The sequence below is a fragment of the Pinus tabuliformis genome, chromosome J, assembly GCF_031772625.1.
Source record: "Pinus tabuliformis cultivar Carrire ecotype Pingquan chromosome J, CPIR1, whole genome shotgun sequence".
NCBI lineage: Eukaryota > Viridiplantae > Streptophyta > Pinopsida > Pinales > Pinaceae > Pinus > Pinus tabuliformis.
The window spans coordinates 322,200,271-322,225,101 of NC_142295.1; the positions used below are offsets into that span (position 1 = coordinate 322,200,271).

The window sequence follows — 24,831 nt, forward strand, 5'->3', positions numbered from 1 at the left end:
AAAAAGTTTGGGAGAAAAAGGAAGAAGTCTTTTGTTGCTTTGTTGATTTCAGAAAAGCGTTTGACTCAGTTCCTAGGGATAAGATTTGGCACAGAATGGAGGAACTTGGGGTTCATAAAAAATTTTGTATGAAGAGGTGAAAGTCAAAATTAGAACTTCAAGAGACATTCCTGAAAGTTTTATAAGCGATATCGGGGTCAAGCAAGGTTGCCCACTGTATCCTACCCTTTTTGGTTTATATATCAACAAGCTTGAGGAGTGGTTAAATTTGCAAAGGGGTGATGGTATCTATCTGGGAAAGTTTGTTATAAGGCTTCTTTTGTATGCAGATGACCTTATTCTGATTGCTAAATTGGCTCTTGGTTTGCAAGAGCACTTACTATCCCTTGAGCATTTTTGTAGAAGTGTGGGGATGCAAGTCAATATTAGCAAACGAAAGTAGTGGTTTTCTCTAAGAAAAGAAAACAAGGCAACATTCTGGAAGAAGTTGTGGATTACAAATACCTCGTAATTTACTTCAACAAAAATCTACGTTGGAATGGTTGTAGAAAGAAAAGAACTTTGGGGGTTTGGAAAGCATTTTATGCTTTTCAAAATAGGTGTAGAGAGGCAGAGTTATGGGATTGGAAAACCACTCAAACTCTTTTTTGGCTTCTAGGGATTTCGGTGATTCTCTATGGTTGTGAACTATGGGCCAGCAGTACATTCGACATGCAATGGAGGCAAATTCAGAAAATTCAGAAGTGTTTGATTACAAACAAATTTAAGATTAAAAGAGCAGTTGCTTATGATATCTTGTTAAGTGAAACAGGGACTGCTCCTATTGAAGCAATTGCTATGGTGCGAGTCATAAGGTATTTAAAAAAAATTGAGCAAATGGAAGAGGGTAGATGGCCTAAGGTTGTCTTTAATGATAGATTGTGCAAGAGAAAAAAACTTGGATGTAGCAAAATAACAAATGGTTTAGTAAATTGGGTATTTGCTTGAGCGTGTGTCCCATAAACAACAAAGAGATAAAAGCTTTAGTTATGGAAAAGTTCCACAAGTGTACTTGGGATAAGGAGCTAGGAAGAAAGAAAAATTACTATATTGAAGTGTTTAATTCCACTCATAGTCATCAACCGAAAGCATACATAGAGGCCAATATCTCTTGGAGAGCCAAAATTCTTATTGCTCAATTAAGGGTTAATTCTCATCAACTCCGTTGTGAAACAGGGCACTGGAAAAGGCCAAAGGAAGTGTGGGAGGAAAGAGTATGCATGTTTTGTTCTTCCGGAAAAGTGGAAACAGAAAAACATTTCATTTTAGAATGCCAGGCCTTCAAAAACAATAGGGAAAGTTATGCAGATATGCTGACAGCTAGCTCTTGGGATAATCTATTTAGCAAGGGGTTTGTCGAGAAGCTGGGAGCATTTATTTTGAAGCTTCACAGAAAAAGGATTGAATACATCAAGTAGATGAAGAAGTAATCTGTCCCATAGGCTATCTTTAGCCTCGTGGATGTTAAAATAATTTATTTCTTCTTTGTTTTTGATTCTATAAATAAAGATTATAACTAATAACAACTATCAGTAATATTTATTATAATTAAGAAAAATTACTAAGATGATGTTATTATTTTTTTCAAAAAAACTATCTTTTAATTATATTTTTGATTTATAAAATTTACTCAAAAGATAAAATTCTTAACCCAGTTTTTATTTTAGATTTACATAAAAATATATAAAGTGGATATTGTGAAACATATCCAAAGAATATCTATACTAAACCAAAAATACAATTTAAAAAATATTTTTTAGAAAATTTAAAAGTAAATTTAAAGTGAAGGAATTTGGTCAATTGTTTTTTCAGAAAATCTTACAGTAAGAATATTTGAATCATGTTTCTTTTGTCATGTTGGAAATAGATTTAGCACTATCAACTCAAGGAGCACTCCAAATCTTGAAACTAGCAATTTCCACTGCCAAATTCTATTATTTTCCGGCCCAATGTTCATCAAAATTTACAAGAATGAATCTGTCGAGTGGCTGGTGGGATAGCCCACATGGGCGAGACAACGCTAACAACTGATACAACACATTTCCAATAGCATATGTACTAAAACGACTGAAATAGTTCAATTGTCTTAATACAGGTTAAAGTAACATGCATTACAAGCATCCAAAGAATAGTCTTACAAATGAATACAATACATGTGTGAAAAAGTGATGGCATGTTAACAGGATTCTGAATTAAGCGAAAGTTCCAAGACACATCCGTACACCATTACATCACTAACCCTGATAGTGAGGCATTGGAGCCACTGCTCACTCCTCAAAGAAAAGATTACAGACTCTCAAGGAATTGTGGGAGGAGCCAAGGTAAAAAGTCCGTTGCATGTACAAATGAGGGGTATATATAGCCAAGGGTGAGACTGACCCTTGTGACTACTCACTTCCCTCATGACCGTCTGACTTACATGACTCTTCAACTTCACGTGTGGGTCTCTTGGACTTCCATGTTACATTACATTGATCACAACAGTATGGCCCACAATAGTGATGTGGCCGAGATAACTCAAGACATGACTCGACATGACAGTATTGGTATGTTCATGCTACTGGAGGTGTCCATGTCAAGCTACAGTGCTTCTGAGCGATGAGTGTGCTCTTGGTGTATCATAGCTTCACCTCCACATGGCAAGGTGTGCGGAGTCTTCGATGGTCTTGGTGTTCAATTGGTGTTGTATGTGCATGTCTCTCCTTCGCTTGTACTTGGCATGCTCCATTTGTTTGTCTGTTCGCGAACAAGTCTCCTAGCATGCGCTTCTTGTTCATCGTCGCGCCATGTCTCATCTGTGTACCTGTATCTGCAATTACTCATGACGAGACAAGATCAAATCTAGAAATCTCCTAGTCTACCATGATGCATTATCTTTCGTTTTCAGATGCAGGTGACCCAGAGAGAGGACAGGTCCTGAAACTGTGCGAAGCACATTTCGAGCTAGGATGCGGACTCTGGGCACTGTCAAAGAAAATTACGCAGAGGTCACTGGGAGGCTGGGATGAGTAGTCCGGATCAACAGTGACTGTCGGCGGGATCTGGCTCGGGTGGAGGGCAGATCTGCGCAATTTTTCCAAGGAGACAATGTAGGTAGTAGGGGGATACTGGCAGTGAAAACTATGTAGATTCTCCAGGGAGGTTGGCAACAGGCTGCGGGAGGCTGCTGGCCAAAACAACATAGAGCTAAGAGGCAGGCCTATAGGACATCCCTGCGTAGTTTCTGGGCTAAGCGGGATGTTGGGCAGCTAGGAGGCAACCCATCAAAATTGCGCAGTTTTGAGGAGCAGCAGGTCAACTGTTAGGGTGGCTGGCTGACAAAACTGCGCAAATTTCGAGGACAGTGCTGTGATAGGTAGCAAGTGTTTGTCTTTCATGTCTGCGCAATTATTTTAGTCAGTGGAGGCAAGCATGCTGGCAGCTTCTGTGAAATTTTTTGGAGGAGTGAGGCTCGGGGTCACTGCCCAGTCAAACTCTCCAGTTGACCAACTGGAGGCTTGATGGCTTTGCTTGCGGGTAGCGCATATTGAGATGACTTGCTGAGCAACTTCTGTGCTGTTTTGGGTGATAGTCAGTCGAGTCGAATCTAGGATTACGCAATGTAGACTGTCTAGGAGGCAGCGTCAAGTTCTGTGCAATTTTGGGCAGCAGTACATGATCACTAAGAGTTGAGACTGTGCAATGCATCTCAGCAAGGGTCCGACTGTTGGAGGGTGATCTGGTCGATAGAGTTTCAACAAAATGACTAAGTGTGTGAACTAGTGACTTCATACATTCATGACGTTGCAAACACACACTCAACATGACTTGTTGACAAGACACCTCAAACCATCAAGACAACATACACTTAGTGTGACTGACTGACGGGTGCGAGCGATAAGCGCGACCCTTGTCATAGATCGTTGAATGACCGCGACGACACTTGCCTGATAGTGCTTACAACATCGTGTGTGAGTGTGATAGATGTTTACATAGCGAGCACATCTCAAACACAACCTTCAACATCACCAGAACGAGGTCGCAAGCATGACGTAGCAATCAACATACCGAAGACGACAATTGGTCAAACAAGTGAAAAGGTAGAAAGACATGTAGAAGAAACACATAAAATGAATTTTCGTGTTTGCACACATGCATGTTACTGAGGACAAGATGATATGACAATGACAAGAAGTCCTGCAAACTCAACTAAGAGGTGTACTTCAAAAGGTGTTCTTTACTTACCATACTTACCCTCAAGATGATCATGCATCTGATGGAGTTTGCATGTAGTCTTGATCTTTTCAATTACTTAGTTCCTTGGTCCTTCTCCTCAACTCCTTGGAACCGATTTTAGCATGCCACCTTTTCCTGTAGTCACTGAGAGGTAGATCTACACAATTTCAACGGACAGTGACTACTACCAAAATGAGGCCATGGGAGGCCGTCCGCGTAGTTTCTGCATGCAAGACAGACATGGCAGCTTGGACAACACTGCATAATTTTGAGGCATAGGACACTGTTGCGGATGGGGATCCTGGGAGGACACCTTTGCGCAATTTATGAGTGTAGTGCAGTTAGACTGCTCTACGCATTTTTGGAGAGCAGTGTTGGTTGCTTGACTTCTGTGTGCATTTTTGGAGAGCAGTGTTGGCTAGGGTCTCTGCGGGCTACTAGGTTTCAACAGGCAAGGGAGGTTGGTGTCTCTGCGGGCTGCGTGGTTTAAGAATGCAAGGGAGGTTGGTGTCTCTGCGCACTATGAGGTTTCAGCAGGCAAGGGAGGTTGGTGTCTCTGCGCACTACGGGGTTTCAACAGGCAAGGGAGGAAGCTTGATGGTTTCAGAAGCAAAGCACATAGTTCTGGGAAGTTGTATGAGGCTAGGTTGCTTAGGAAAATGGATAAGTGTGAGATCAGTGAAACATATGTAAACATTGATAGGACTTGACTGTGATCGCACACGGACACTTAGTGACACAACGTAGACCATCCATAATACTTAATACATACTTTTCTTAGTGACACACTAGTAGAATTCCATCTCTCTAAATGGAACTTGTTTCTTGAAAAGCGAGTCTAACCTTTTCGGAAGTATTGTTCGGTTCTTTGATCATTGTTGTTTCCACACTAGCTAGGTTGAAAGATGTAGTCTCTACCATTCTCTTGATTGGTCAGCACACATTCCAAGCCAAGTCAACTTATTTATTTCAATTAGGGATGAGGGGTATATTGATGCACAAGTAATATAACTGTCAAAGTTTAAGTTTCATCTCTAGTGTTTCTCCCCTGCTAGCAGGCTTGGACAGTACCCCGGCAGAGTCACGCAGGAACACAAGCATCACTCCATAACTAGTGGGCCTGGTCAGTACCCCGATGGGGCTACTTGCATCACCTCTCTATGCAGGAAGCCTTTCTCTCCTTTTGCCTTATTCATTTTTCATTTTTTTTCAAGGACTTTGCATAGGCACTTATTTATTTCAGAGGCAGAAGAGGGATCCCGAATTATTGAGAGAATAAGAGGTTGTTCCTTCAGAGGAGTATGTTATGTATACCTCTGACATACATGTTAAGGTTTACCCCCTTACCTCACTCTACTTGACTGGGATGACAAGGGTTAACCCAAAACCACTGACTAGAGTAGGTGATACTAGTTAGAGCGCAAGTGTTGTGTTTTCACCAGGACTCACTCTGAACATAACATATTTTCCATCAAGGCATCATTAACTGAAGACAACAAGTTCTTCATAAAGAAAGAGGATAAAATATAACCAGATGTTGATAGTTGTACAAGTCCTCTTAGATTTTCCCAGCTTGTCTCGAGAGCTAAACATGGTTTCACGAGAGGCTAACCTATGGGTACAAGCAAGCAAAGAAAGCAAAAAGAAAAAAAATAGAAGTAAAGTGAAAGCAAAACAAGTAAGCAAATCAAGCAAGCAAGCAAACCAAACCAAGTAAGAAAGCAATCAGTCATGCAAACCAGAAGGCAAAGAAGCAAACACTACTCCTACTCCTACACTAAACAATGCATGGGCTTACTCACTTGAAGTGATATTTCCAATGAAGCCATCAGCGCATTGACTGGCCCATGTTGGTGAAGGCATGGTTTGCAAAAAGCATAGTCAAGCGAACCAACAAACATGAAAGATATAACAATGAAGACCAACACACTCCAAGTTTAAACGCGCCCACAGAAAAGAAAAGAGTGAAAGCACAAGACAAACACTCTATGGACTTACCATGGTGTTGTGACACACTGCATACAGATGATAAGCACATGCATTCTATTGACTATGACAGACAAGCAAACATGAGAAAAAAAAGACAACTTACGCCTTGCAAGTGTGCTTGTTTTGAATGATTCCTCCAGTGTGTAAGCGATGGGATCATGTGATTCCGGTGGAGGAAGTGAAATTTGTGTGTTGGATTGATCTTTAGTGCATATAGATGAGTGATGAGGAACCTTGGGTGTTTCACAAATTTTTTGATCAGAATTGGAACTAACCTTAGGACAGCGAGGGCCTGACATAACCATCATCTCAGGTTGAAGTGCCTCGACAGCCTGCGGGGTTTCCACTTCGTCAATAGATAGATCATCAGAGACGAGTGGCTTAGACATATTAACAACAAGTGAATCAACATCGTGATCAGATGAAGAAGTACAGAGATGATGACAACCACGATCATAAAATTCGGGATGTTTGTCGGCATCCTCATAATTTGATGAATTGTGTAGAGGGGTAGATGAGAAATAAGGATGTTCGCCCTCTGTGTTTTCAGAAATGACAGATGACAGATGGGATAGATATTCAGAGGAAGATGTGTCATCTCTGCAATGTAATGACAGTTGACATCTAACGTGTCCGTGAATGATTGGAAGTAGAAAAATCTGGAGATGAGTTTTCACAGGGGAAATCAAAAGTGGCAGAATCACAAGGGATGTCACGATAGAGCAGACGAGGCATGGATGGAAGGGAGTCATCCTTCACCACGGTTCTTCTTTAAATTCCCTCACACACTCATCATGAATGATAGCGCATGTTGGTTGCACAACACCAACTCCATCAATAACTTGATCCTCGTTCACAACAAGTGTGGAGTTCAGAACGGAAGAACACAAAACATTATAGTCCAGAGGATCAACAAAACATGGGGAGGGAGGTTGAGGTAATAAGTCCGCATGATAATCAGCAGGCTTGCAAGCCAAATCTGCATAGATATCAAGAGTGGGTGGGGTAGGAGGATGCGATAATTCAACAGATGTGTGCGTATCTTCTCCCACCTCACAGTGCGGAGATAGAGCTGTTTGATGAGAAGAGGGCAGAAAGTCACCTATGACGGCGACCTTGTCCATCTTAGATTTAGTAGCTCTAAAACCGAGGTATGCTGAGAGGGATTCAAATGATTCTAAGAATTGTGGATTTTTAGATATGTAAAGAAGAATTGTGGAATTCCCAATCAATTTCATCTTCAGGAAATCTATATGCAATATTATGAAAGCACATGTAAAATTGTTTAATGGATTCATCAGGTGCTTTCTGTAATTTCAAAATTTCTTTATTGAGTGCTTTATGGTCAAAATGATTGAAAGCATGGTCTATCTCTGCGATCATATGATGGAAAGTGTGAATAGATTTTTCGGGCATTGTGGCACACCAATGCAGTGGGTGCCCTCGAAGCATGTATATGAACAATGCACAGGTCATGTAATCTTCAAATATTTCATGCCTTTCACAGGAGCCTACAACGCCAACCGCGTGTCTAACCAAGGCTACTTGACCTCCACCATCATATGTTTTATGCGACAAGTTATTCCAGAGCTCTTCCGAGATTTCAAATTCGTTTCCATAAGACATACACTCCAAAAGATAAATTATATGTTTAGTCATGATAAGTATGTGGAGATTCAAAACAGATTGTGAGGACTCAACTTGTCATCTGGCCCTCCTTCTAGCTCCGGAAATGTTGAGGATGTTGGACAAGCCAACATTCAGGGGATCTCCCCGGTATGAAGTCCCAGCTAGACCTCACACCATTTGGTGTAGGAGTCCCATCCGATACGATGGCCCAGTTTCCATTATCTTAAAGGTTTTCATTAGCTCTTGCTTGTCAGCACATGCGAGTGGTTTGCTTTGTCTTCGAACAACAAGGTTTGCATGCCTGGTGAGTGCTTAGTGTCGCTTGTGTCAAATTTCTTTCACTGCAGAGGGAGAGGGTGGAAGTGAATCTCAAGTTGAAAGGGAATAGTCCCAACTCTGCTAGAGACACATAACACAACATGACATGCGTAGCTTCTGGCCCACATGGATGCAGCAGTCACAAACACAAGGTGAAGAGATAGCACATACAACACCCAACGGAATAGTCCACATGAGTGCGACGAGCGTTATAACAAGTTTACAAGAATGAATCTGTCGAGTATCCGGTGGGATAGCCCGCATGGGTGAGACACTGTTAACAACTTATACAACACATTTCCAATAACATATGTGCTAAAACAACTGAAATAGTTCAAAAGTCTTAATACAGGTTAAAGCAACATGAATTACAAGTGTGAAAAGAATAGTCTTACAGACGAATACAATACATGTGTGAAAATGTGTTGGCCTGTTAATAGGCTTCTGAATTAAGCAAAAGTTTTAAGACAAATCTGTACACCATTACATCACTAACCCCGATAGCGGGGCGTTGGAGCCACTACTCGCTCCTCAAAGAAATGATTACAGACTCTCAAGGCAATGTGGGAGGAGCTAAGGTGAAAAGTTTGTTGCATGTACAAATGAGGGGTATATATAGCCAAGGGTGAGATTGACCCTTGTGACTGCTCGACTTCCCTCATGACCGTTTGACATACATGACTCTTCAACTTTACATGTGGGTCCCTTGGACTTCCAGATTACATTACATTGATTGCAACAGTATTGACCATAGTAGCGATGTGGCCAAGATGACTCAAGACATGACTCGACATGACAGTACTGGTATGTTCATGCTGCTAGAGGTGTCCATGTCGAGCTGTAGTGTTGTTGAGTGATGAGTGTGCTCTTGGTGTATCATAGCTTCACCTTTGCATGGCAAGGTGTGTGGAGTCTTCGATGGTCTTGGTGTTCACTTGATGTTCTACGTGCATGTATCTCCTTCGCTTGTACTTGGCATGCTCCACGTGTTTGTCCATTCACGAACAAGTCTCTTAGCATGCGCTCCTTTCTCATCCCCTTCGTCGTCGCGCCATGTCTCATCCATGTACCTGTATTTGCAATTACTCATGACACAACGACATCAAATCCAAAAATCTCCTAGTCTACCATGATGAATTATCTTTCGTTTTCAGATGTAGGTGACTGGGAGAGAGGACAAGGCTCTAAAACTGCGCAGAGCACATTTCTGGCTAGGATGCAGGCTCCGGGCACTGTCAATGAAAATTGCGCAGAGGTCACTGAGAGGATGGGATTAGCAGTCCCGATCAAAAGTGACTGTCTGTGAGATCTAGCTAGGCTAGAGGGAAGATCTGCCTAATTTTTCCAGGGAGACAGTGCATGCAGCAGGGGGACACTGGCAGTGAAAACTGCGCAGATTCTCCAAGGAGGCTGCCAGTGGGCTGCAGGAGGCTACTGGCCAAAACTGTACAGAGCTGGGAGGCAGGCCTATAGGACATCCCTGCGCAGTTTCTAGAGTGAGCGGGATGCTAGGCAGTTGGGAGGCAGCCCATTAAAACTGCACAGTTTTCAGGAGGAGTAGCAGGTCGGCTGTTAGGGTAGTTGGTTGACAAAACTGTACAAATTTCAAGGACAGTATAATGATAGGCAGTGGGTCATGTCATTCATGTCTATGTAATTTCTTCAGTCAACAGAAGCGGGCATGCTGGAAGCTTCTGTGCAATTTTTTGGAGAAGTGAGGGCCGAGGTCACTGCCCAGTCAAACTCTTCGGTTCACCAGCTAGAGGCTTGATGGCTTTGCTTGCAGGCAACGCACCTTGAGATGACTTGCTGAGCAAATTCTGTGTTGTTCTGGGTGACATTTAGTCAGGTAGACTCTAGGATTGCACAATGAAGACTTCCTGGGAGGTAGCCTCAAGCTCTGCGCAATTACGGGTAGCAATACATGATCACCGAGAGCTGAGACTATGCAGTGCAGTTCAATGAGCGTCCAACTATTGGAGGGTGGTTCGGTCGATAGAGTTTTATCAAAATGACTATGTTTGTGAATGAGTGACTTCGTACATTCATGACCTTGTGAACACACACTCAACATGACTTGAAGACAAGACACCTCGAACCATCAAGACAACATACACTCAGTGTGACTGATCGACGAGTGCGAGCAACAAGTGCAACACTTATGATAGATCGTTGAACGACCACAACGACACTTGCGCAACAGTGCTTACAACATCATGTGTGAGTGTGATAGATGTTTACATAGAGAGCACAACTCAAACAAAACCTTCAACATCACTAGAACGAGGTCACAAGCATGACATAACAAATAACATGCCAAAGATGACAGTTGGTCAAATAAGTGAAAAGGAAGAAAGACATGTAGAAGAAACAAATAAAATGACTTTTCGTGTTTGTGCACATGCATGTTACTGAGGACATGATGATATGACAATGAAAAGAAGTCCTGCAAACTCAACTAAGAGGTGTACTTCGAAAGGTGTGCTTTACTTACCATACTTACCCTCAAGATGATCATGCATCGACGGAGTTTGCATGCAGTCTTGATCTTTTCCATTACTTGGTTCCTTGGTCCTTCTCCTCAACTCCTTAGAAGCGATTTTAGCATGTCACATTTTCCTATAGTCACTGAGAGGTAGATCTGCGCAATTTCACAGACAGTGACTGTTGCCGAAATGAGGCCCTGCGAGGTTCGTTTGCGCAGTTTCTACATGCAAGACAGATAGGGCAGCTTAGACAACACTGTGAAATTTTGAGGCATAAGACACTGCTGCAGGATGGGGGTCCTGGGAGGACACCTCTATGTAATTTCTTAGTGCAATGCAGCTAAGCTGCTTTGTGAATTTCTTGAGAGAAGTGCTGGCTGCCTGACTACTCTGTGCATTTTTGTAGAGCAGTGTTGGTTGGGTCTCTGCAGGTTACGAGGTTTCAACAAGAAAGGGAGGTTGGTCTCTCTACGGGATGTAGGGTTTCAACAGGCAAGGGAGGTTGGTGTCTCTGCGCACTACGAGGTTTCAATAGGAAAGGGAGGTTCGCGTCTCTGCGCACTGCGGGGTTTCAACAAGCAAGGGAGAAAGCTTGATGGTTGCAGAAGCAAAGTGCAAAGTTCCGGGAAGCTGGATGAGGCTAGGTTGATCGGGAAAATGGCTAAGTGTGAGATCAGTGAAACATATGTAAAAATTGATAGGAATTGACTGTGATCACACATGAACACTTAGTGACACAACGTAGACCATCCATAATACATAAGACATACTTTTCTTGATGCAACAACCTTGATGACAAGAGTGCATGAAGTGAGTGTGAAACATGTCTATGTGATGACAACCACTCATGCACACATGATTTCCCTTGAAGCAAAACAACATTCCCTTTGCATGACAAACAACAACCCTATGCTCGAAAATGACACATGCTGCATAAAGATGAGAATGTGGACAACTCTTAGGATCAAGGAGGGGAGCTTGAAATCATCAGCTTACCAATAAGTGACCAAGGATGATCGATCATAGGATCCAAGGTAGGCTCTGAAAGTGGCATGCTAGCCAAAATTTTGGAGGGTGGTTGTAGCCGCTACAACGTATCTCCATATAGTTGTTGGGCTTTATGTGGAGATATTCCACCAATTTATTGGAATCAATTAGTGTTTTCTTAGAACTATTGTTATGATTATGCATATTAGGTTTTACAAACTACACTCTTATTCAACTGATGCACATGAAACACACTATAACCATTTTCATTGTTTCGTATTGGCATTCTTCAAGATGCCATAACATGTCTACTTATTTTATAAGAATTTAAAATTATTTCATGAATATTTTTTAATAAATAAAGTTATAATATTTTTTTTTGGGTAGGCTATCATATCTATGTACTAAATATGTACTACAAAATTGCAAGCAATGGATACTACCAACATCTCTTAGAGGATTCTAACCCATAGTTGGGTGCTAAGATGAAGATGATGGTTGAAAAGTAGCTATGGGGTCAATAGGAATGCCCTCATGCATGAATGCACTTGTGTTTTAAATTTAGGAACGTGTACGTGTTCTGGATTTACTAGCTCCAAGATTTCTTGAAATACCACCAAGGCTTCTAAGACACTATAATGTCAACATTCACAAAAACTACAAATGTTCTTAAGGCACTACAAAGAAAATATCTTCTAGCGGAGGTTATAACAATGGCTTTTAGTATTATAAAATTGAAAAAAATTGTCAAAAAACATCCGAAAAAACATTTGTTTGTGATAGAAGATGTTTTAGTGGATATTATAACGGAACTTCATCACAACTGAAAAAATCTCGGCGGTTAGAGGTTTTAGTGGATGTTATTTTTGTGGTGCACTTCATGGAACAAGTAGCATCGACGCACTATATATATAAAACCACCAGGCTACAAACATAACTAAAAAAAACGAGTTGTTGAATGCTAAGAACATTGGTGCCTGAAATGTATACCACCCCAGTGCTTATATATCAAAAAACACCCCATGGTGTTCTTTTAAGGAACGACACTGGGAAACGCCAAAAATAATTGCAGTCCTAGTGTTTTTGTTTAAACTCGCAGTGCCAATGCACATTGTTTGTATAAACACATCGGTGCATTAGTGATATAAACAGACCGATGATGTTAATTTTAATAATGCACAGGGACTGTAAATAATATTTTGTAGAATTGGGGTGTTAGTTCTATGAAAGAATTGGTGCGTTAAGAATTACAATGCACTGGGGCGTTAATTTCAAACAATATCGATGCTTGAAGAACCAAACACCCTGATGTTGTCATTTTCTGAAAAGACACCGATCATGCAAAAATATCTCATCATGGTGCTTTTATATAACATAACACATCGGTGCATTTTTATGTTATGGACGCACTGGTTTTTTGTATGAGATTTTCTCTTTTTTGGAAACATCGGCCTGTGACATTGAAATTATTGTAATTTTTAAAATCCATTATTCATCGAAAAATCAAAATATATCTTATAACATCATCATATAAATTAAAATTTGATTAGTGCATTTGTACATGATGTTTGGATTAATTTGTTATATTATCATATTTTTCATCTCTTCATTATAAATACATTGGACATTGAGAGATCGATCACCAATCGATGGAAAGTTTATTATGAGCTTGAAAACAATTCTAGGTTAACAAATCTTTGGGTATGGAGTAAAATGAAGTACCTCTAAATTGAGGCTCTCGTTATTTTATATGGATGTGAGGTTTTGGGCTGCAATATATCTAGAGAATTCTGGAGGAAGATTGAGTCAATCCAAAAGAAATTTATAACTGACAACCTCAAGATTAAATGAAATACTCCCTACTCTATTCTCTTGATTGAAGCTAGCCTTCCCTCATTGAAAGCATGGATATGTTTAGGTATCTAATGTATAAGAATAATATTTACAACATGGAAGCCAAGAGGTTCCCCAAGATTTCTTACAAGTCTAGCCAAAACCCCCACCTCCACCTCAAGCGAAGTTGGCATAAAGATGCCCAGTCTTGGTGATCCAGATCTCTTTAGCTACCGGAATTAACCAAGATCTTTTACTTCTGTGATGTTACCAAAATTGCATGTGAAAGAGTATGAAAAGCCATATGTGCATACTGTAAAGAATATGAAACATAACAACAACCATCAAATCAAATAATGCACACATTGATAATGGAGTTCACCTAGTGTGGGTTACGTCTCCAGGCCCGGTGTCAAGAGTGGGGATGTCGCTTCATTAAATGTTGTAAATGATGATGATGTACATGGTATATTCTTTGTCATTACAAGGATAAATCCCTCAACCAAAGTGGCATGTCTCTCCATGAGACGTTCCCCCTATAGGAACTCTCACTCAACTGGGCCCTCCTTCAGCCTGACAAGCTAACAAATTCTCACATGACGTGGCATACAAGTATCTCTCAACATAATGATAACAATGATCTCAACAACAAAAACATCACCTCATCAAATTAGAAGAAAGACATGGCATCACTACATCATTTACCTCCACTTTCGGGGATGACCGGAAAATTCAAAGCTCAGCTGCTGAAATGGTCATCACCGCTGAATTCTTGGTGCGAAATCATGTCAAAAACTATAAAATTTGCCCCTTTCTGACACCGTTAAATTTTGGACCCTCGGGAATCTCAAAGATTCCCCCAAAGATTCCTTCTTGAAGATGACCGAAAAATCCGCTACACAGATGAAGATTTTGAGCACACCACTATGCTTATTATGAAATTCTGTGAAAAATGACTATAAAGTTGGCATCATTCTGCCTCTGTCAAAAACCAACGTCCAAGGGAATCTTTTAGATTCCACAAGATTTTGCAAATATTCGTTACTACTAGATCCCTGAACTTTTGTTGCTCAGATGAGGAAATGGACTACACCATTGCATTCCCTACGAAATTCTGGTTCTTTTGAGTATAAAGTTGACATGTATTTTTCACTATGAAAAACCAGCCTATATGGAATCTTTTAGATTCCTCCAAGATTTTGCATAAGAATATTTTGAGAATATTCTAGGGAATATTATCTTGGATTATATCTGGCTCGAAATTTGTGCCCACTCCTGACTGGATTCCATCTGCCCTAGTTCCACTCTGCTCATTCCCTCTCGGCCTCCTTCGTTGGTGAATGAATGAAATGCTGGTTTAAATATAATTTCTTGGGCGGAATAACCAATGAATGGCCACTTGCGTTGTTGGTCGGCCCACAACTGGCAAGCCGTTGGGCGGGTGGAGACTAGGGGTTGAGTATGACATGACATGAAACGGTTGGAGTGACGGTTTTATTTTTAATGTTTGGCAGTTATCGTTTTAACATTAAACAACGGTATGGCGTGTTGTTTAAACTTGGCATATAACGGTGCAATTTTTATTATTGGCAGCATAGCGGTTAACACTTGGCGGTTTGTGGCATTGTGTTATGTCGTGGTTCTGTAGAGCCGCCGTGTGGGCGCGCTGGCCCTCCCGGCCAACGCGAGTTCAAGCCCGTCGACCCATTAAATGTGCCTAAATATATTGAGTGGGTTGTCATGTGGTGGTGGGATTTGACCACCTGCCACCCCTTATTTTATATATATATATATATATGTATATATATATATATATATATATATATGTATATATATATATATATATATATGTATATATGTATATATATATATGTATATATGTATATATGTATATATGTATATATATATATATATATATATATATATATATATATATATATATATATATATATATATGCCAATTTTCGTTGACCGATTTTATAACAAACCCACCAATTTTTTTGACCAATTTTTAAGGGTCACTCGGAAAATTAAAGAGGCGACAAATTCGCCTGTTCCAGTGGCTGGATTTTATGCGTTGAGACTGCTAAATTGTTGTCTTGTTAGTGACTCCCACTTGGTTAAGTTTGACCAGAACTTTGACTGCGAATATCTTGAGCATATGAACTCAGATTTGAGTGTCGTTCATACGTTGGAATCAGGATGATGAGCACTACGATCTGATCTGAGTTTCACTTGAATCCAGAAACTTTGATTTTTGAGCTATTTTTGGATTTTGAGCATTCCTGGAGCCACCTGGATCACCTGGCTTGACCATTGGGGGATAAAGGGGGATATCATATTGGAAAATAAGGATAATATTAAAAACAATATTACTTCCAAATTTAAGAATAAGTTATGGGATGATAAGGAGTTAGAGGGAAAAAGGAAGCTAAAGCATTACAAAGAGATGATCAACCCCACTCTTTCAAACTAGAATTATCTTTCTTCCTTGACCAATGCTAAGTAGAAAATGAAAATTGCAAAGATAAGAACTAATTCTGATGAGCTTCGAAGTGAAACCAAATGTTGGTCTATTCCTAATACACCTTGGGATGAAAGAATCTGCCCCTTTTGCAATACTAAGAGGGTTGAAGATGAAAAACACTTTCTCTTGGATTGTCCGACCCTTACTCACATCTATTCTCATTTTCAAAACATTTGCCTCACTTACAACCTTCTTGACTTGTTCAATCAACAAAATTGCAATGATCACGGAACACTTCTCTCCATTCTTTTTGATCATAGAAATAAAATATTAAAGAGTCTTAGTTAATCGCTTACTTTCTTAAAGTCTGATAAACCATATTGGTCTTAGTCGATGTTAATCATCAATATCATCATAATTAATTTTTAGTTTTAAAATAATTTACATTTACAAAATTTAAATTAAATAAATTAATAATAAATTTTAAATAATTGAAATACATGTTTATGTAATGAATAAACTATAAAAATATTTATATGTTTAATATAAAATTAATACATCATGCCCCATAAAAATGACTAAAAACTTTTCAATATATAGAAGTTATCAAAATTTTAACAAAAATAAATAAAATAAAAATATTTTTATTTGAGTTTAAGTTATTTAATTTGTAAAATGTCATTGCCTAAAGTTTTTTAGGATGTTGAATGCATTTATGCATTCAAAAAAGTATTTTAAACAACAAAAAATCACAAGTTTGAAATTGTATCAGCGGATTCTAGTGAAAAAGAAGATTCTAGTGAAAAAGGCTATTTCCTCTATAAGTTAGACTAAACCTTTTTATTTTAATTTTATAATAATACATTTACAAACTTTAATTGACTTTTTCAAAAAAAAAATGTTTGCTAAGTTGTGAGTCTTGAGAAACCAGAAACTAGGGACATTTAAGTTAAGTCGTCAAAATCAGTCTGGATGACACCTAGCCTAGCCACACCAACCCTTATCATGATTTTTACCCCTAGAGTTTTGAATTGGTGACCTTATATTAGGGAGTGCCTTAATAGTACACTCATCATCGTTTATTCTGCACATGTGGACTAATTCACTTTTTTTTTTAAATAACTTAAAATTAAAATATAAATAAATACCTATTAAATTAATATATTACATATTATACAATATTAGTTTTAATAAACGTTAATTATCATCATCATAAAAATATTTATAAATTTAATACATTATATTTTATAATAAAAATACTATAAATTTAATGATATAAAGGTTTATATAATTTTATTTTTTTAAAATATTAAAATAAACTTTTTTTAATTTAATAAATATTATAAATAGAAATTTTAATTATTTTGAATTTTGAATTATATATAATTATTGTAAAATATTATTAATAAAATTGTGTTATACATTTTTAAACAATAAATAAACACTAATATAAAATCACTAAAATATTAATATTTTTCCAATGCAACTACTTTACAACATATAAATTATTTCCAAAACAACTGCTTTGCAATATATGAACTATTTTTAAATTATTTTTTATTAGTAAAATTTGAAGAACCCTATACTCCTATTTTTAAAATCTTACTATAAAAACAATGGAAATAAATAACAAAAAAAAAATTCAATATAAACCATGAATATATATATAAAAAGAGACCATCCTTTAAGCTCGTTCATAGTAATAATTGTGCAGCGCCTACCATCTTATAAACATTGATATCATAAATGTCTATAAAGGGAAAAAGAAAAACTTGCATGTTTTTATTTTATGGTTATTTATTTTTTATTAATATGTTGTTATTTTGTTAATTCATAAAGATTTTTGGAAAAAATTATATTGTCAATATTTGCTCCACGCATTTCGAACTAGCCAGTGTAATTCATTTTCAAGACAATATACGTTATTATTTTATAAAAATATATTACTAAAAATACAATTTTTTTTTAAATCATCACCGGCAATCTCAGCCATGAGAAACAACATGAGTTTTTTTTGAATGAATTTATTTGTATATAATATTGTTTTAAGGATTTTAATAAATAAATTGTATAGTGTGTGAAGAGATTATATATATATATATAATTAGATTACAAGTTTTTTAATATTTTAATAATAAATGTTAAGTAAATAATTAAAATTTAATAAATATTAAAAAAAAATTCATTATCACAAATAAAGAAATGACATTAAATTTAAAACTTAATTTTGATTATTAAATATTTTTCATCATCACAAATAAAGAAATGATATTAAATTCAAAACTTAATTTTGATTATTTTGTTTTATTGCTTTATTTTTTCTTTATAATTATAAATATTTCTAATTATGGTCAAATATCTAAGGTAAATTTTATTTAGGTTTCCATTTCTCCCAATTTGACCTTTTTTTCTCCATTCTCTACTTGTGGAATAGTAATTTCAATATACAAATTAACAAAATGTGCAATCATTATCAATCTAGACCATTAAAAAGATGTTAGGTATGCGATTATATTTTATTTCTATTAATTTGCTATCTATTATCTAACAATACCACTTTTGGCAAGCACTTTGTGACTCCAATCTATTGCATCCTGTTACTTTGAGCCTTCAATTCATATTACTTTGAGCCTTCAATTCATAGCTTATAATGATGATTTGATAATGATGAGCTCAAATCATTGAAAGAAAAAAAAGAAAAAAAGAAAAAACTTTTTTTATTCAAATTTTTCTATTTTTCATATTTATGTATTGTTATTTTTATTGAGCAACTCAATACTTTCTTTATTTCCATTTATGCACATAGAATATATAATTGTTTGTTTATTTTTGATATTGTGGAAAAAATTTGAGAGCTGATAATGGATAGTGTTTTTTGTATTCAAGCTTCTGTGATCCATAATGAATTAAACAAAGTCTTTAGGTAGAAATCACATGAGAGAATTTTTTGGCCAACCCATTTTGAACCAACAAGTGTGGTTCATCATCAAGACCAGATGAAGAGGCAAACCATGGCAAAGGCTTAAATAGAGGGCAATGTAGAGACATAATTTCAAGTTACGACTATATTTGAACAATAATGTTTAAATTATAATATTAATTTATTAATATATTAAAAACAAATATTATTAAGTAACGGCTATATTAATCTAGTTTTTGAAAAAAATATTTACATAATGATATTATTTCATTAATTTATTAAAAATATTAATAGGTAACCGCAGCTAGTTTTTGAAAAATAATATTTAAATTAATTTATTAAAACCAAATATTACTAGTTCTTAAAAAATACTATTTAAATAATGATATTAGTTTATTAATTTATTAAAACATTAATATGTAACGGGTATATTAAAGGGCTAGTTTTTGAAAAATAATATTTAAATTAATTTATTAAAACCAAATATTACTAGTTTTTGAAAAATAATGTTTAAATTGTGATATTAGTTTATTAATTTATTAAAAACAAATATTAATGAGAAAGGTGTTGGCCGAACAACTTTGTTTAATGGATAGTGCTATTAAAGATAATATTATTTAATTTACTCTAATATAATATAAATAAAGATAAGATTAATTCTTAACAATATTATCGTGTGACATCCATCCACATATATCAACCACCTTTCATGTGGTTGTTTTAGTCTATTTTATGTCCATAAGTGACCTTATTTTAGAATTAGGGTTCACAATATAGATTTTTTTAATAATAAATATTAAGTGGTTGGCTAAGATTTAATAAACACCAAATATTCTTTGTGGTTGTAAGAAATAGAATGATGAGATTAAACTCAAAAAAACTTGACTACTTTGTTTTTTATAGTTTTAAATATTTTTAATGATAGATAATTTTTATTTTGGTTTCCATTTCTTCTCTTTGTTCCAATTTAACTTATTTTTATCCATTATCTACCTATGCCCTTGCTTCAATCTGTTGTTTGATCTTATCGTTTGTGGGAAGTAACCTGAATGTTGTTAATGTTGTTGGATTTGTGACTCTAGTCTAGAGTATTTTGTTATTTTTGTTGTTCAATTCAAGGCTTATAATGATTAGTTTCAATCACAAGGAAGAAATCGCATTCGATTCATTTTTTTTAATTATACGTGTATTCTTATTTTTATTCAATTATTCAGATTCTTTTCTTATTTTATATATATAACAAATATTTATTTATTTTTTGTATTGTAAAAAAAAATTGAAAATTGATAATAAATAGTGTTATTAAAAATAAAATTATTTTTTAATAATAATATTTTTAAATTAAATATTATTATTATCAACAACCAAAAAAATACATATCTTTGCTCTTTGTTTATCACTAGTTTGTTGTTAGGAACACTAACAAAATGACCGTGGAATAAGGGGCTCTCAATTCAAGAATGACAAAATGACCGTGGAACAAGGGGCTCTCAATTCAAGAAATTTTCATGTGCATAAAAAACTATAAACCTATGGAGTAATGATGTTCATTTGGAAGGACATGGAAATAACACAATGGCATGAAAAAGGCTTTATTATAATAAGGAAAAAAAATAGCTTACATTTTAATTTACAATATTTTATAATATTTTATATATATCCCAGAAATAATACAACACAATGGCATGAAAAAAGCTTACTTTAATTGTAATTAGTTTTTTTTGTTTTTTAAATTTAATAAATATTTCTTATAATATTTAAATATGATTTATATATCTGTCATATATATTTATAGGTTTAAATATAGGGATTTTCAGAGTGTATTATATTAGGTATTAATTTTTGGGATTCAACTAGGTTAGGTAAGTCATTCATTTATGACCATTTTCATGAGAGGTAGTTGTAAGTGACTAATTTCTCATGATTTTTTTGAATAGTCCACTTAGCACTCATTGTAACTAGTAATACTCACAAAAATGAAAAAATGAAATTGAAACTAGTAAAATGAATCACCTCATGATTTTTTTAAATAATCCAGTTAACACTCATTGCATCCAGTATACTCACAAAAGTGAAAAAATAAAATTAAAACTAAAATTGTAAAAATTATTACTTTAATTCTTATAAATCTATTTCTTAATATTTTATAAAATATATAATAAATTTAATTAAAAAATAAACAAAATTCTTATAAATCTATTTTTTAATATTTTATAAAATACCTAATAAATTTAATTAAAAAATAAACAAATAAAATCAGCCATGTGAAATCAGGGACCCACCAAAGCAAGATCATTCGTTCAACCTGAGGTGGATGTCAGGTTCCTTGAACCACTCACCTGTCTACTGTCTATCTCGGATAAAATCAGCCATGTGAAATCAGGGACCCGCCAAAAGCAAAATCATTTGTTGAAGATGAAGCGGATGTCAGATTACTTGAACCACTGACCTGTCTACTGTTTATCTCGGATTTTGGATTACTTGAACCACTGACCTTGCACCTGGGGATGTTTCTTTTCGGCAGTGCCTAACCAGCTATATATCGCGTATTCAATGCACCTGGAGATGCACGCGAGATAATCTGTTAACACACGAATTTGAAAACTCGTCACTAAATAAAAAAAGGCAATTTGCGTGTTAACGAGCTATGTCCCATGCATTTCCCGATGCATTGAATAAGCGATATATGACTAGTTAAGCGCTGCCTTTATTTTCTACTGAGAAAAAAACTTTATCGTCACATGGGTATGTTTCTTCTACTGGAAAAAAAACTTTATCGGCACAGGGGGATCGAGGGACGTTAAACTTGTGCAAAGAAGGACCGGATTGAAAGGCTGGATGAGTTTCGAAACTCTCACCGCGTTAAGCATGGTGGCGTGTAAAGCCGAAATTGAAGAGAGGATAACCGGGATTGAAGAGGTGGGACTTTAATTTAAACCATTGGGAGACAAATTTAGTCACAGGAACATGAAGCTATAAAACCTGGACCTGTTCAGGTTTGGCTGTAATGCTTCTGTTGGACCTGGACTCTAATTCTTCTTCTGTGCAGTAGAAAACTTATTCTCCATGGGCAGTCTAAGCACAGTAAGTAGTTCCACAGTCTTTCCTGCAAATCCAACACAAGAAAAACATTGCCCGCTTTCTCCATTTGATCTTCAGCTAGCAGGGGCCAACTACACTCAGAAAGTACTCTTCTTCCAACAACAAGTTGCTAACAATTCGCACCAAGTAACCATTGAGCGGTTGAAATGGAGCCTGGCAGAGGTGCTCGTTTATTTCTACCCTTTTGCTGGCAGATTGGTTGACTCTCCCGACGGTTTTCTAAATATCGAATGCAATGACGAGGGTGCCCAATTTATTGAGGCCGTTGCAGACGCCACTCTTGACCAGATACTCCTTCACAAAAGTCCTCGCTATATTCAGGAATTGCTGTTTCCTCTCAACCACTCTATTTGCGCAGACGGCCGTTCTCTTCCTTTGCTTGCAGTTCAGGTATGTGATTGAAAAGCCCTTTTTCAGAGAAAAAGTCATCATAGATTTATATTAAAAATATAAAAATCTTCAATTGAGCATAAAAATGCCCAGCAACTTTTGCAAAAAAAAAATAAAAAAGTCCATTGAAACATAAAACCCCATCAACCTTTGCACAAAATAGATACAGATAGTTCGAATCTTATCAAATCTGAAATAAGAAAAACATATACTTCACTTTTACAAAAACTGCTTGTCCAAAATTGCAACAGAACATACGATCACTTGAAAAGCCCTTAATTACACGCTGATTTTGATTCATGATTTGAAAGATGTTTTCTTTGTTATAATTTACGACACAGCAGTATGTGATTCAAAAAGCCCTTAATTACACGATGATTTTAAATAATGATTTGAAAGATGTTTTCCTTGATCAAATTTCCCCAAACCTAATCAAATTTCCCCAAACCTAATCAACATTGTGCCAGAATTTCCATTATTTTCCGCTCATTATAATGAATTTCATGATATGTATGTGTTTCGCCAAGCTGAAGTCATTCAATTTAAAAATCTGGGCGGGCGCAGGTGACGCAGCTTAAAGATGCAGTGGCTATGGCGTTTTCCATGAATCACATGGTTGTCGATGGGTACTCCGCATGGCACTTCATCAACTCCTGGTCTGAGATCTGCAGAGGTTCTCCCACCATAGCAAATCCTCCGTCCCACCATCGCTTCAGAGCAGGCATTTGCACCTCTTCCACGACTACAACCAATCAGAACACCAAAGTATACCTCCAGTCCGTCGAGGCCTACCAAAGGCTTCCTCCCCTTTCCCACGATCTACAGGAGACTCTGTTTCGGTTCAGTAAAAACAAGATAACACACCTCAAAAGTCGCATCAACACGCACGAGAAGAAGACGGGAACAGTAATTTACTCTTCCTTCAAAGCTCTGGCTATCCATATTTGGGTGGCAATCACACGGGCGCGCAAGCCAAAATCCGAGGAGCAAACCACCCTGAGCTTCTCTGTAGATTGCCGAAGGAAACTCGTTCCGCCTCTGCCCAAATCATATTTCGGCAATGCGGTTCATCTCATCCGTATGACTACGACAGTGGGAGAGCTCCTGAATAATTCAAACATTATAGCTACAGTGAACCTTCTTCAGGAAAACATAGAAGCAGCACAGAGAGACGAAAGGATTAGACTCAAAATTGAAAATTGGCTGGAGAATCCCTACTTAACTTCCGTCCAGGGCTTCGCTAACCATATTGTTATTGGAAGCTCACGCAGATTTCCAGTTTACGAGAGCGATTTCGGGGTCGGGCCACCGATGTGTGCGAGAAGTGGAGGCGATAACAAGTATGACGGGAAAGTCACACTCTACCCTGGAAAGGAAGGGGGTGGGAGTGTGGACATGAGATATGCCTTCGGTCTTCCGCTATGCAAATGCTTAACTCTGATGCTGAGTTTTTGCTCCAAGATCTTAACAGCTAAGCAAAATTTGCTTTTTAGTGTGATTTTTTTTTTTAAAGTTTTATTGGATTGATTGAAATCATAAGTAAAGCGGTTTTTAGGTTGCTGAAATATTTTATACAATTAAAAAATTAATTTAAATAACAAAAATTAAAATTCACTTAATTTTTTTTACTCAATTCTAATTTCCAATATAAAAAAAATCAAAAAATCACACTAAAAATAATTTCATTTTCATATATCTTATATGCTTTAATTTTCCATTACGAAAAACAAAACTAGTGTGAATGCATGTTTTAATTTTCCCAAACTAGTGTAAATGCATGCTTTAATTTTCTCATTACTAAAAACAAAACTAGTGTGAATGCATTGGGCCCTTGTATTATAAGGTGATTAAGTGTAACAAAACTAGTGTGAATGCATTGGGCCCTTGTATTATAAGGTGATTAAGTGTGAGGGCATTGGGCCCTTGGTATCGCGAGCTAAGCTATTGCAGTGATTTATTTTGACTTTGACTTTAGGATTAATTTATGTTCAATCTTTTGATTTTCCCATTACTAAAAACAAAACTAGTGTGAATGCACTGGGCTTTTGTATCACAAGGTAATTAAGTGTGAGGGCATTGGGCCCTTGGTATCGCAAGCTAAGCTATTGCAGTGATTTATTTTGATTTTGATTTTAGGATTCATTTATGTTCAATTTATGATCTAGTGAATGGACTATGGGTTGAAAATTTAGCTAAGGATTTGTTTAAAAGTTGGGAGTATTTATTTTGAAGTTTCACAAAAAATACCGAATATATTAAGTGTAAATGTATGTTTTAATTTTTCCATTACTAAAAACAAAACTAGTGTGAATATATTGAATGCATTGGGCCTTTGTATTACAAGGTAATTAAGTGTGAGGGCATTGGGCCCTTGATATCACGAGCTAAGCTATTGCAGTGACTTATTTTGACCTTGAGTTTAGGATTCATTTATGTTCAATCTATGATCTAGTGAA

The 24,831-nt window shown here is 36.5% G+C and overlaps 1 pseudogene across 1 annotated transcript; it reads left to right on the plus strand.

Annotated features, from left to right (window-relative positions):
- The first annotated feature begins 21,653 nt into the window (after positions 1-21,653).
- Positions 21,654-23,850, plus strand: LOC149227050 (BAHD acyltransferase DCR-like; annotated as a pseudogene). Its single transcript, XR_016248310.1, has 2 exons — positions 21,654-22,375; positions 22,940-23,850. The product of XR_016248310.1 is annotated as a BAHD acyltransferase DCR-like (transcript).
- The last annotated feature ends 981 nt before the right edge of the window (positions 23,851-24,831 follow it).